The following is a 12,015-nucleotide window of genomic DNA, read 5'->3' on the forward strand; positions in this document are numbered from 1 at the left end:
TGCCAGACATACAGGCATGAGCAGAACCCCCCCTAAAAGAACATGATGCTCTCCTACATTCTTGCCCTTCCCTGAACTCTCAGCATTCCCGTTTGAACTTCCAATACAGCATTTGCTTGTGTCTGCTTGGATTAGACTTATCTGCCTATGTCCATCTACCCTCCTCTCTCAGCCAGCTCCTGTGCTTTTGCAGACCAGAAGCCAGGACTCACTCTTTTCTTTAATCATCACAGATTCTGGGACAGTGTGTCCCTTGCAGAAGGTACTCTAAAAATCTCAAATAGGTTTCCGTTTGGCTAATATTCTTACTTTTTCTTCAGCCTTCTAAAAGTTGTTGGAAATATATTTTCCTTACAACTGAATTTCTAAAAGATAACATGTCAAGACCACAGGCAGATTTAGGTTTTCTCAAGAAATATTTATTCCTCATTTCAGCGGCATGGTAGGGCATGATGGCCAGGATTTCCCTCTTCTCACCTCTATATTCTCCAGCATGTTGCGTAGTTTCTGGCACATGGTAGCTGCTCAAGACATATTGGCTGAATAATTAAAAGAATTAAGATGTGCTCTGTGCCAGGCATTGTGCCAGGTGCCTGGAATGGGCATGGAAAGGGATGTACACAAAATCGTGTGCCCCAGAGGAGTTCAGATGACAGCAAAGGTATCTGAAGTTTGTTTGGAATTTTATGCTATATTTCTATAGGGTTTTTATAATGAATACTTTTAATTACATGGTTTCAACTGATCTCACACACACCAGGGAAGGTGTTTGTGTACTTACTGCTTTTGTTTGTCAATGTTTAAGATCAGATCCTTCTTTCTGTTTATTTCCACATATTTTTATCATAGAAAGTGTGAGATATGGGAGGAAAGGCAGGAGAAATATCTATATATCTGTCTGTGTGTGAAGGAGGACAGGTGGAATGGACATAGGGCAAGGGAACATCATTTTTTGATATGGATGCAGTGGAATAATTTTGATGCTGGTAAGAAAGGTGAGGCAATGAGGGTGATGGTTACTTATGACCCAGAGGAACAAGACAAGATGGCCCAGAAGGATTGAGATGAACTTGAGACAGAAGGACGTTGGTTCCAATGAGTTGGTAAGGGAAGGGGGAAAGGAGAGCCGTGGTTGACAGAGGTCGAGGGGTTAGGCATAGGGATCTACTGGAATGAGCGGGGAGCAGTGGTCTTAGCTAAGGTCAGAAACCACAACTGAACCCAGTCTGGGTGGATGGGGAGACCTCAGTGGTGCTTAGAAGCCTCAAAGTAAAATCGGAGAATGCTGATGTTTGGGTCAGTCTAAGGCTTGAGCCTCGTAGGACAGGAGGGAAGGAGGATAAAGGTGCCAGAAAACTGAAGACACACAGAGAACTAAGGGCTTGCCACCTCAGTGGGGAAGTGTGAGGGCAGAAGGATTAGTTAGGGTGTGCAATGGGGTGACTAAGGGATCTGGGGTGGAAATAAATATAAAGAATATGTGTGCAAGGAGGATGAGTGTGGGAGAAATACAATCGTGTCAGGAAATGGGGTACCAAATTTTTACACTGGGAAGACAGAAAAATTCTGTTTAATAAGAGCCAGAGGGATCACAGAAGTAGGTTGCTAGGTAGGATGGCGAGTCATCGGAAGGAAAGATCTGTAGGCCAGGTTTGTGGTGGGATGTACCTGCAGAGGAATGTGGTGATTCTGGTGCGAAGCTGTCCCACGAAGGTGAGAGAATAACTGAAAAACCAGCAGGTAACAGATCGGAAGGACAGAGTGGGTCTGTTTTTATGCCATCTGGATATGCAATTTTTTCTCCTAATATTATAAACATTTTACTTGTTATTATCTACTTTATAAATGTAACTTTTATAACTGATGGTTACATCTCTGGTTGTAACAGTCTATGTACTCTCTGCTGCATTTAAATTGTTTCTAGTTTTTCACTGTTAAATATAATTTAGTCCTATTTCTATTTGCATATATGTTTGCAAACAAAACTGAAGGCGCTTTTTGAATTCAGACAATTGCTTTGTTTTTTATTTAACAACTGATCAAATTCAGTCAAATCACTTTGTGACTGGGTAAATTAATTTAATTTTAACCATTCAAGAATGAGGCTCTGCCCTGGTTACAGTTTACGACTCCCAGTTCATGAAGAGAAAGTGGTACATAGATAGATAGGTTGATGTGTCCACAGTACATTAAAAGGGCTAATTAGGTATTTTTCTGAATTTCAGATTTATAAGAAGTCCCCCCTCCCCTGCCTTTCTGTGGTACTGGGATTGAATCCAGGAGTACTCTAACACTGGGATATACCCAGATCTTTTTTATATTTCATTTTCAGACAGGGTCTTGCTAAATTGCTAAGGCTGGCCTCAAACTTGTGATCCTTCTACTTCAATCTCCAGGTAGCTGGGATTGCAGGTATGCACCACTGGCACTTGGCTGAAAAAGGTTTTTTTCTGATTGGAGATCAGGGAATCTGCCAGATCTAATCAGTAAGATAATGCAAACTGTGCATTAGGACTTCAGGCCCAGGTCTGTGTGAGTGTGTGATAGCTCCTTAGAGTAAGGTATGATGAACACTTTTGCCTTCATGATAAATCTTATGAGTACATTTGTGAGTTAAGTATTAGAAAAATCAGAATTGATTCTGGTCCCTGAGAAAGCATGTGAGTTTAGAAATCACTGGAAATTCATGGAAACCTGAGCTTCAGGGTGGGGAGTAGAAAGCAGTGAACAATTTATGTGGGGATATAAACTGCTGAGATTACTGGGAGAAAATTCTGAACTGGAAATCAGAGGAGGCCTTTCTGTGGCTTCATAGTAGAGGTCAAAAGGACAGTCAAGAGAAGGCCAGCTGAAGGTTAACAGGTTCTGAGGATAAAAACTGAATGTCATTGTGTAAAGTAGGACCTAACTTTTATGAGAAACGGTTATATGCCAAGCATATTAATAAATTATTTTATCCTCACAACAACTATGCAACAGGGATTTTTCTCATCACTTAAAATTGGGTTTGGCTGCCTATAGGAGAAAACTCAAAATAATGCTGGCTTAACCACATGGGGTTTATTCTTTCAGCTAAAAGCAATGTGAATAGATCAGTCTCAGGCAGATGTAGCAGCTGCCTGGTATCACAAAGTTCTCAGGCATCAGGTTTTCTTTTTCAATATTCTTACAGTATGGCTTCATTTTAACACAAGGTGACTGCTGGAGTTCCAGCCATCACATTTGCATTCCAAGCATCAGCAGAAAGAAAATGCAAGAGGATTTTTTTCCAACTATCTCTGATTCTAAGAAAAAGTCTCACAATCTTTTTCCCTTACATTCTATGACTAAGTGCTAATATACAAGACCACAGCTAGCTGAAAGCAACTGATATTTTCATAAATTTACTAGGTGCAGTACCTCTCCAAACCAGGAAACAAACAAACAAAAAACAGCTTCAATAGCAAAGAAGGAGAGAAGAAGTTTAACAGTTTTGAGTAATCAACTAGCATTCTTTGAAAAGAGGCAGTTGACTTTCTTTGATTGCATATTTGTTGAAAATCAGGCTCAGTATGTTAGTTAAGGGCACATGACTAATAAATGGAGGTATCAGCATTAGAACACAGGCCTGTCTGGCTGCTGAGCCAAATCTCCTTTCCTTATGTGACACTGACTCAACAGAAGACTGTCTTCTAGTTTGAATTCATCCCATTTATTGATTCTTGCTTTGATTTCTTGTGCTTTGGGAGTCTTGCTCCAGTTTGAATGGCTATTACCAAGAACACAAACAATAATAGATGTTGGCATGGATGTGGGGAAAAAGGCACATTTTACATTGCTGGTGGAGTTGCAAATTGGTGCAACCACTCTAGAAAGCAGTATGGAGATTCCTCAGAAAATTTGGAATGGATCCCCTTTTGACCCAGTTATCCCACTCCTCGGTTTTTACCCAAAGGACTTAAAATTATCATACTACAGTAGCACAGCTGCCGCAATGTTTATAATAGCTCAATTCACAATAGCTAGACTGTGGAACCAATCTAGATACCCTTCAACAGATGAATGGGTCAAGAAACTGTGGTATATACACACAATGGAATATTATTCAGCCATAAAGAAGAATAATATTATGGCATTTGCAGACAAATGGATGGAATTGGAGAATATCATGCTCAATGAAGTAAACCAATCCCAAAAAAACCAAAGGTCTAATGTTCTCCCTGATAAGTGGATAATGATACATAACGGGAATGGGGAGGTGAGAGAAGAATGGAGGAACATTAGATTACATAGAGGGAAATGAGAAGGGGGAGGGGCAGGGGTATGAAAGATGGTGGCCTGAGACAGACATCATTACCTTATGTACATGTATGCTTACACGAATGGTATGAATCTACATTTTGCACAACCATAGAAATGAAAAGTTGTACCCCTTTGTGTATAATGAATCACATGCAGTCTGTAAAAATTTAAAACATTTCAAAAATCAAAAAATAAAAATCTATTACCCTAATTTAAAAAAAAAAGAAATGAGAGAAAACTATCTTCTGTATATTCTGGGAAGATAGTAAGTCTATGAACCAAAATACTAAGGTTTCAAGATTCATGCCTAGAAACTAAGAGATCATTACCTGTTTCTCATCTCCTCAAATGGATAAAGTTAGTTCTTGGCCTGCAGATCATTTTTCATCTTCAAAATAGTTTTGTTTTTTTGGGATTTGAGCAATTTCACTTGTAGAAATTTCACATATGGAAATAATTAAAATGGGTGCAAAGATTTATGTACTAGGATGTTCACTGAAGCTTTATTTATAATAGTAGAAAATTGAAAATAACCAAAATACCCAACAAAGGAAATTGGTTATATTACAGAATACTGGAACATCCATATGGCGGAACACATTGCAACCATTAGAAATCATGTTCTTCAAGAATATTTAAGGACATGCATGACAAAGCTAATAAGTTATGCTAAAAAGATTAAAAATAGTAATCACTATGATCCCAATTTTGTAATATATGTACGTAGAAGTATGCGGTATGTAGAAACCTTGAGGAATATGCATCAAAATGTTAACCATGATTCTTTTGTAGATGGGATTATTAATTATTGTACTTTTTATTTATGCTTTTCTGCATTTTCCAAATTTCTATAATGAATATGCATTACTTTTGTAATCAGAAAAAGCTCACAAGTGTCATTTGAAAATATGCTTTCTCCTTAGGAAAACAGTTTTTGTTATTCTCAAGATGACTGGCTTGGCGGTTTCACACTGTCAAAGTGCTAGCATGAAGAAGGTTACAGCAGATTGACTTCCATAAATATTTATGGAGTATCAGTCGCATATAAGCTCCTGTTCTGTGAATTGGAGGAGTGGCTTGGGGGAAGATAATGAGGCACAAAGATGAGCAAGCCATGACACCTAACCCCAAAGAGGTCTTTCTCTAAGAATACCTGTGCTTGGGAGGTGAAGGTTATAAGAAAGGGCTTCAGACCCTTGTGGAGTGACAACTGAGGCAGTTGTCTATACTGTGTTTGAAATGCAGCAAAAGTATATCTTGTTATTAAAGGTGCACATTTCCCATATGACTGGATGTCAGGTGAGGCACCAGTCACCTTGGGTTATTCATCCATTGAGCTACTCAGCTGATTTTCCCACTGGGGTCATGGAAACTTGGTTGTTCATAGAACCTACCAATAAAATATCCACTTTAATTCTGGACTACAAAAATGATCAATAAATGATTGATCCTACTACTGGGATGAGAATTATGTGTAGTTTGTTTACAGGTGAAATTTTATTCAGGCAACAAAAGAATTGATCTGTGTTCCTTTCCTGGAACCACCATTCATTGGGGCTTTGGAAAGATGAAGTCCAGGTTCTTCTTGGGTGGAGTGGGTGAAAAGCTGAGCCTAGTTAGAGTATAGTAACAGGTTCTGTGAGAATCCAGGCCATATTTCTCTTCTGTTGAACTCACTGGATTTGCTCTTCCCTGGGCCTTGCACAATCCTGCCCAGTCCTGGCCTGTGTGCGCCAAGTAGCAGGACCCTTAGCATTAAGCAGGAAGAAATCCACACCCTCTGTTCCTGAGCTTGCTCCAAGTTCACGTTTAGGACCCAATCTTCACCAGCACTATGAGGGAATCTTGCCTTCTCCCACACACTCCTCACTTTGGTGCCAATGGCCTGGGAGTGACTTCTGTATTTGCTTGGTTCTGTAGCTTTTTCTTTCTGATTATTTGCTAAGTGAGGTCATTTCTTAGTATCCATGGGCATTTGGTTCCAGGGCTTCCCACAGATATCAAAATCTGAGGATTCTCATATCCCTTATAGAAAATGGCATCGTATTTCCATATAACCCAGGAACCTTCTCTTGTGCACCTACTTAAAATCATCTTTAGATTACTTTAAACATCTGATACAATGCAAATTCTATGTAAATGTTGCTTATGCTGTGTTGTTTTAGGGAATAATGACAAGAAGAAAAAGTCTGTACATGTTCAGTAGATGCCATTTTTAAAAAAATCTTTTCTATCTGTGGTTTGTTGAATCCACAGAGAGGAGAGAGGAGCAGCTGCATTTGCCACAGCTTTTGTGTTGTCACATTATTTGAGGGGGGGTATAATGGGAAGAATTTGAAAGCTCCTTTGGCTGGATGAATCCATTCCTAACCCGGTCAGAGTGAAGAGCTTTCAACCAACGGAGACAGACATGGCTCATCTTTCAGCCCAGCCTCCCTTGTCCTGCCTGGCTGGGGCGGTGGGGAGAGGTAAATGGTGCCCCTTATCACTTCCAATGCAAAGGAGATGACTCCCTGACACACATTTCCTTTTAGAGAATTTTTTCTTAAAATGTGATCTGGATTTAGGAAATACCACACCTGGTCTAGCATACCTGTCACTTATTCTTTAAAACAATGTAGCTCACTTACTACCCTGTGCAATAACTTTTTCCTCTAAAAGTAAACGAGCACCCTTTGAACCTTTTCCTTCCATTCTTCTCTTCAGGAAATTAGACCATATGTTTTCTTGGTGTGGAGTAACTATCCTTAAGTTCTCTTTTGCAACAGAGGAGCAGCTTCTGACTACCCTTGATGTATAGAAAAGGTCCAGACATGTACAGGAGGCCATGGGGCAGGGAGGCAGGGAGATGAGAAGTGAGGAGCCAATGCGACATGTGCTTCTGAGGGGAGTGCTCAGCACAGGGCACTTGCTCTCTGTATCCAGTGCTTTGGGATCTACCGTCATGAGCTGCTGGGGCAGGGTGCCACATTTGCAGGATGTTCATCTGCAGTAAATATTTCCAAGCCACAAGGCATTCAAGTGAGTGGCCTGGTTATCCTCAGAGAGCCTTTTCAAGCTGAGTGGTGGCACACACCTGTAATCCCAGCGACTCAGGAGGCTGAGGCAGGAGGATTGCAAGTTCAAAGTCAGCCTCAGTAATTAGTGAGGTCCTAAGCAACTCAGCAAGACCCTGTCTCTAAATAAAACATATGAAAAAGGAGGTTGGAGATGTGGTTCAGTGGTTAGTTGTCCTGGGTTCAATCCCCAGCAACCTCCCTGCCCCCACAAAAAATACATAGACTTAAAAAAAGTTCTTTTTTACAGACTAAATTTTGATTCATTGTACACAAATGGGGTACATCTTTTCATTTCTATGGTTGTGCATGAAGTAGATTCATACCATTCGTGTAATCATACATGTATACAAGGTAATGATGTCTGTCTCACTCCACCATCTTTCATAACCCCACTTCCCCCTCTCATTCCCCTCTATGTAATCTAAAGTTCCATATCATGATGCCATGATGGTCCACATTAGGAAGCCCGACTAGAAGGAATCAAACTCTGAGGCTCTGTTCCAGTCAAGTAAAACACAAACTTTTTTTAAAAAATGTGAAACACTGCATTTAAACAGTACTAAATATTGAACATTTGACATTTCAGTGAAATGAATGTTTTATTGTTTTGTGGTTGAAAGATACCCATTTCTTTTGCTAAAGTAAAACCTTCATGTAAGCAAACCCTCAGAAGCCAAGTGGCAGGACAGTTAGAGTTTGAGTTTTGGCATCTGTTAGTCTTCAGTCCTATACTTTCTTTCATGTCTTAGGAGCTGTGGGATCCTGGACAAGCTAAATAAACTTCATGTCTTGTTTTTTTCCTATGTGTTTTCATCATGTCACCTCCTCATAGGCTGGGGTTGTGCAATGCTAAAATGTGTTTCAGGTGAGACTCCTGGGGCATCCCCATTTTTGCATCTTCATGCAACTCCTGAGCTCTGCCTAAGCATTCACAACCAAGAATGGCAACCCTAAGCCAAAGCTGGAGGAGGTCACTCAGGTGGGCAAAGAATCCTCCTAAAAATTAACTTGATACTGGTTATGGCTGGGAGTTATGGCTGGCAAGTCTTTATTTGAGTGGGTAAAACATACTCTTGATAGCTTGCAGATTAAAAAACAGAACAACTCACTGTAGGGGTTAAAAGAACATTTGGTCATAGTTACTTTGTGTTGTCCTTTATCCAAGTTTCTTGTAATGTGTTCAAAATCAGAGAGGGAGAAGGCAATGGGAAAGGGGGGCCCAGAGGAGGAAATGTTCCAACTTAATTTTGGTAGAAAAGGCAGCACATGGCATCCTGGAGTACCATGTGGCTCCAATCAGAGCATGGTGGCTGTTAGCACTGTTTTTTTAAGCCGGGTTGCCTTTCTGTTTGTGTGGGTACATTTGGCATGACACTGTTCCAAAGCATTCATTTGAGACATTTCAAACACAGCAATTTAATGAATAGAAATAAAAATATCTTTATTCAAGCAATGTTTGGTTATTGGTATAGCATATAGATATATTCATATTTTGTGGGTTTCTGGATGTGAAAGGATTTGAGTTCCTAGTGTAACTGAGGGAACATGTACCTTGGGGAAGTCACTAGGAAATAAAGACAAGGACTACTGTTATGACATTGCTACAGATGGCTGATGCCTTAAAAAGCATATTCCTTTGTGGTTACAGATTATATTTTTGAGGTGCTACTGACAAGTCCAGACAGCTAACCTGTATGCTTCTTCATCAGGCAGTAATGGAGGTATGCATTTTTCTCCTAAAACATTCATCCAACTTGTGTTACATTTTGTACTGTGAACTGTTTGTTTTGATATAAGATTTTTTTAAAAAAGGTAGGAGGATGATAATGTATTTTAATTTAATTCTAAAAGAATTAATTTAATTCTAAAAGTTTGATTCTATTGCTTACAACACAAACACCCTAAAAATGAGGAGGAATTAGTTGGCTAAGAGGAGATTAGTTGGGATAAGAGGAGGCAAGCAATTTCAAGGCAAAGGGAAAATTATATATTATGGTTTGAATGTGAGGTGTCCCCCAAAAGCTCACGTGTAGGTTAATGCAAGAAGTTCAGAGAAGTGACTGGGTTTTAAGAGTCTTAACCCAATCAGTGAATCAATCCCTGATAGGGATTAACTGAGTGGTAACTGAAGTGGTGGGGTGTGGCTGGAGGAGGTGGGAACTGGGGTGTGGCTTTGGGGTATATATTTGTATCTGGCAAGTGGAACCTCTCTCTGCTTTCTGATCATCATGTAAGTTACTTCCCTCTACCACACTCTTCCGCCATGATGTTCAGCCTCACCTTGAGCCCCGAGGAATGAGTTTGCTGTCTATGGACTGAGAAGTTTGAAACTGTGAGACCTCAAATAAACTTTTCCTTCTCTACCAAAAAAAAAATAAATAAATAAATAAATAAAAATAAAATTAATTCAAAAAGAATTAATTTAATTCTAAAAGTTTAATTCTGGAGGAAAGTGTCATATATAGACCAGGACTTCACTGGAATTGTGCCATCACTAAAAAACCTAACATTTACTATTCCAACCTATGAAACTTTATTATTTATTTTTCAAAATTTCCACTATGCACTCAGTCCTAGTCATGTATTAAGGAGCTGGAGAATTCTAAAGGCGTAGATCACTGGTTAAAATGGAGGGTAATTAACTTAATTCTTAGTTTTAAAGTAAGTCCAACTGTTTGGAATTAACCAGATACAAATCGGGCCATCCATTGGAGACTTTTCTAGAGATCATTTGTGTGTCCCTCACCTATGCGCCATGGGAGGAGGGAGACGATTTGCCTGGTGGCTTTATAAAAAACTGCTTTACACTTGTCTCTTCTAATCCTTGGGATGGGCGAACAGGAATACATGAAGGTAGGACTTGTCTATTCCTGGGGATGGGGAGAATCACTGGTCCCAGCAGGACTAGTAAATTTGTTTTCCCAAAAATTTGGGACTGAGACTGGGAAAACATGTTGGAACTGGGATTGAGAAAATATGTTGGAATGGTCTTCCCTTACAACCAAAGAGGAAAACAATGGTAAAATAGTTTGGCACCTTTTTCCAGATCTGCATCCCACAAAATAAGAGACTTCAAAGATGGAAAATGAGATAAAAGAATTAGGGGTACATAGGTTCAAATCAAGTTGGGAAATGCTGTACTAGATTGTTATATGGACACAGAAGACGAATTTATGAAGAAATCAGTGTTGCCTTGTTTGAGCTGATGTTTCCCCAAAGTATTTAATTCTGTAATCTTTTCAATGCTTTGAAATGTTACTTGGAAAGAACCACACTGGTGTTCTTAAAACCAGAAGTAAAGCAGTAATACTTGTTATCATCAGTGAAGCTTCTTACAAATGCAGTCAGTGGTGAAGAAAGTTAGTGGAGGGCCAGATATCCTCTGGAAAGGAGAAATTCAGTGGTTACCATTTTCAGAAAACCCAAGAGATTCACGTGGGGGAAAAATTAGGTGTAATAGGGAACTCTGTTTCAAGGTGGTGAGTTATAATATAATTACCGAAGTCGAGGGCTTTCTTGTATACCAGATACAGTGACAATTAAATAAAAAACACACTGGAAAAAAGATTATATTGCATAACAACAACAAGAAAACACCACCTCTAAAATTCAGCCTTGCTTGAAATATATGTGATTTTCGGGAAGTAAATTTTGCTGAGGGGGCATAAAGAAAGGTGTGAATGAATGAAAGCTTGTTCCTGGTTGAACAGAATAAATATTGTGCAAAACAACTGTCCACAAATCTATTTATGGATTCACTCAATCCGAATCAAGAGCACAATAGATTTGGGATTCAGGGAATTCAAATCAGGGAAAATTCCATGAATTATCAAATTCAATGACTTTTACCTTCTAAATGTTTTCTGTGTCTCCCTAAGACATCATCCTTTCTGCCAGCCAGTCAACTGTCATTTCTTGGGTTTATCTCCTGACTAGTCTCCTCTTTCAGTTAATGCCCATCATAGCCTCAATTCCTTTACTATTTTCTTAAACAACAGTGAGAAGGGGTTTAATTCCTGATCTTGTAACTGCACTAACTAAAGATCCTTTCATTGCTTCTTATTGTTGCTTAAGTAAAAGCTTGATCCTCCCTGTGGTTTACAAGGTTCCCTATCAGATGGCTCCTATTGCCCCAGCTGCTGCATCTTAGGCTCCTTTTCCCAACCTGTTCCATGCTGTGGGTACAATGATTTTAGTTACCTGCATGTTTAGTAAGTTTGCCCTTCAACACCTTTAAGATTCCTTCTGCTTGAATTTTTCTTTCTCTTCCTTGTATCCTGTTAATTTCTCCCTTGTCTTTTAAGAACCAGTTCAAAATCATGGAGTTGAAGGAAGACTTAAGCACATTCTTACTAATTCAATTTTATGACCCTATATTTCTTCATAGATTGTATAGAAATTGTAAGTAATAATTTGTGTAATTAATTATTCAACAATTACAAATTCCAATAGAATAATTCCCTACATATGGACAGACCCTAGTCTTCCCTGTGCTTACCAGGTGATTTGCTTATCATAGTACACTAGTAGGTAGTCTAGGTTTTTATAGAATGTTAGATGGAAATAAAGAAAAAACTTGCCAAAGCGTAGAAAGAACTTGCAATAATGGATGAAGGAACATGACAAAACCATAATGATAAAATCAATGTAGTGCTAATACTGGAAGCCAAGGAGC

The sequence above is a fragment of the Sciurus vulgaris genome (genome assembly GCF_902686455.1).
Source record: "Sciurus vulgaris genome assembly, chromosome: 12".
Lineage (NCBI taxonomy): Eukaryota > Metazoa > Chordata > Mammalia > Rodentia > Sciuridae > Sciurus > Sciurus vulgaris.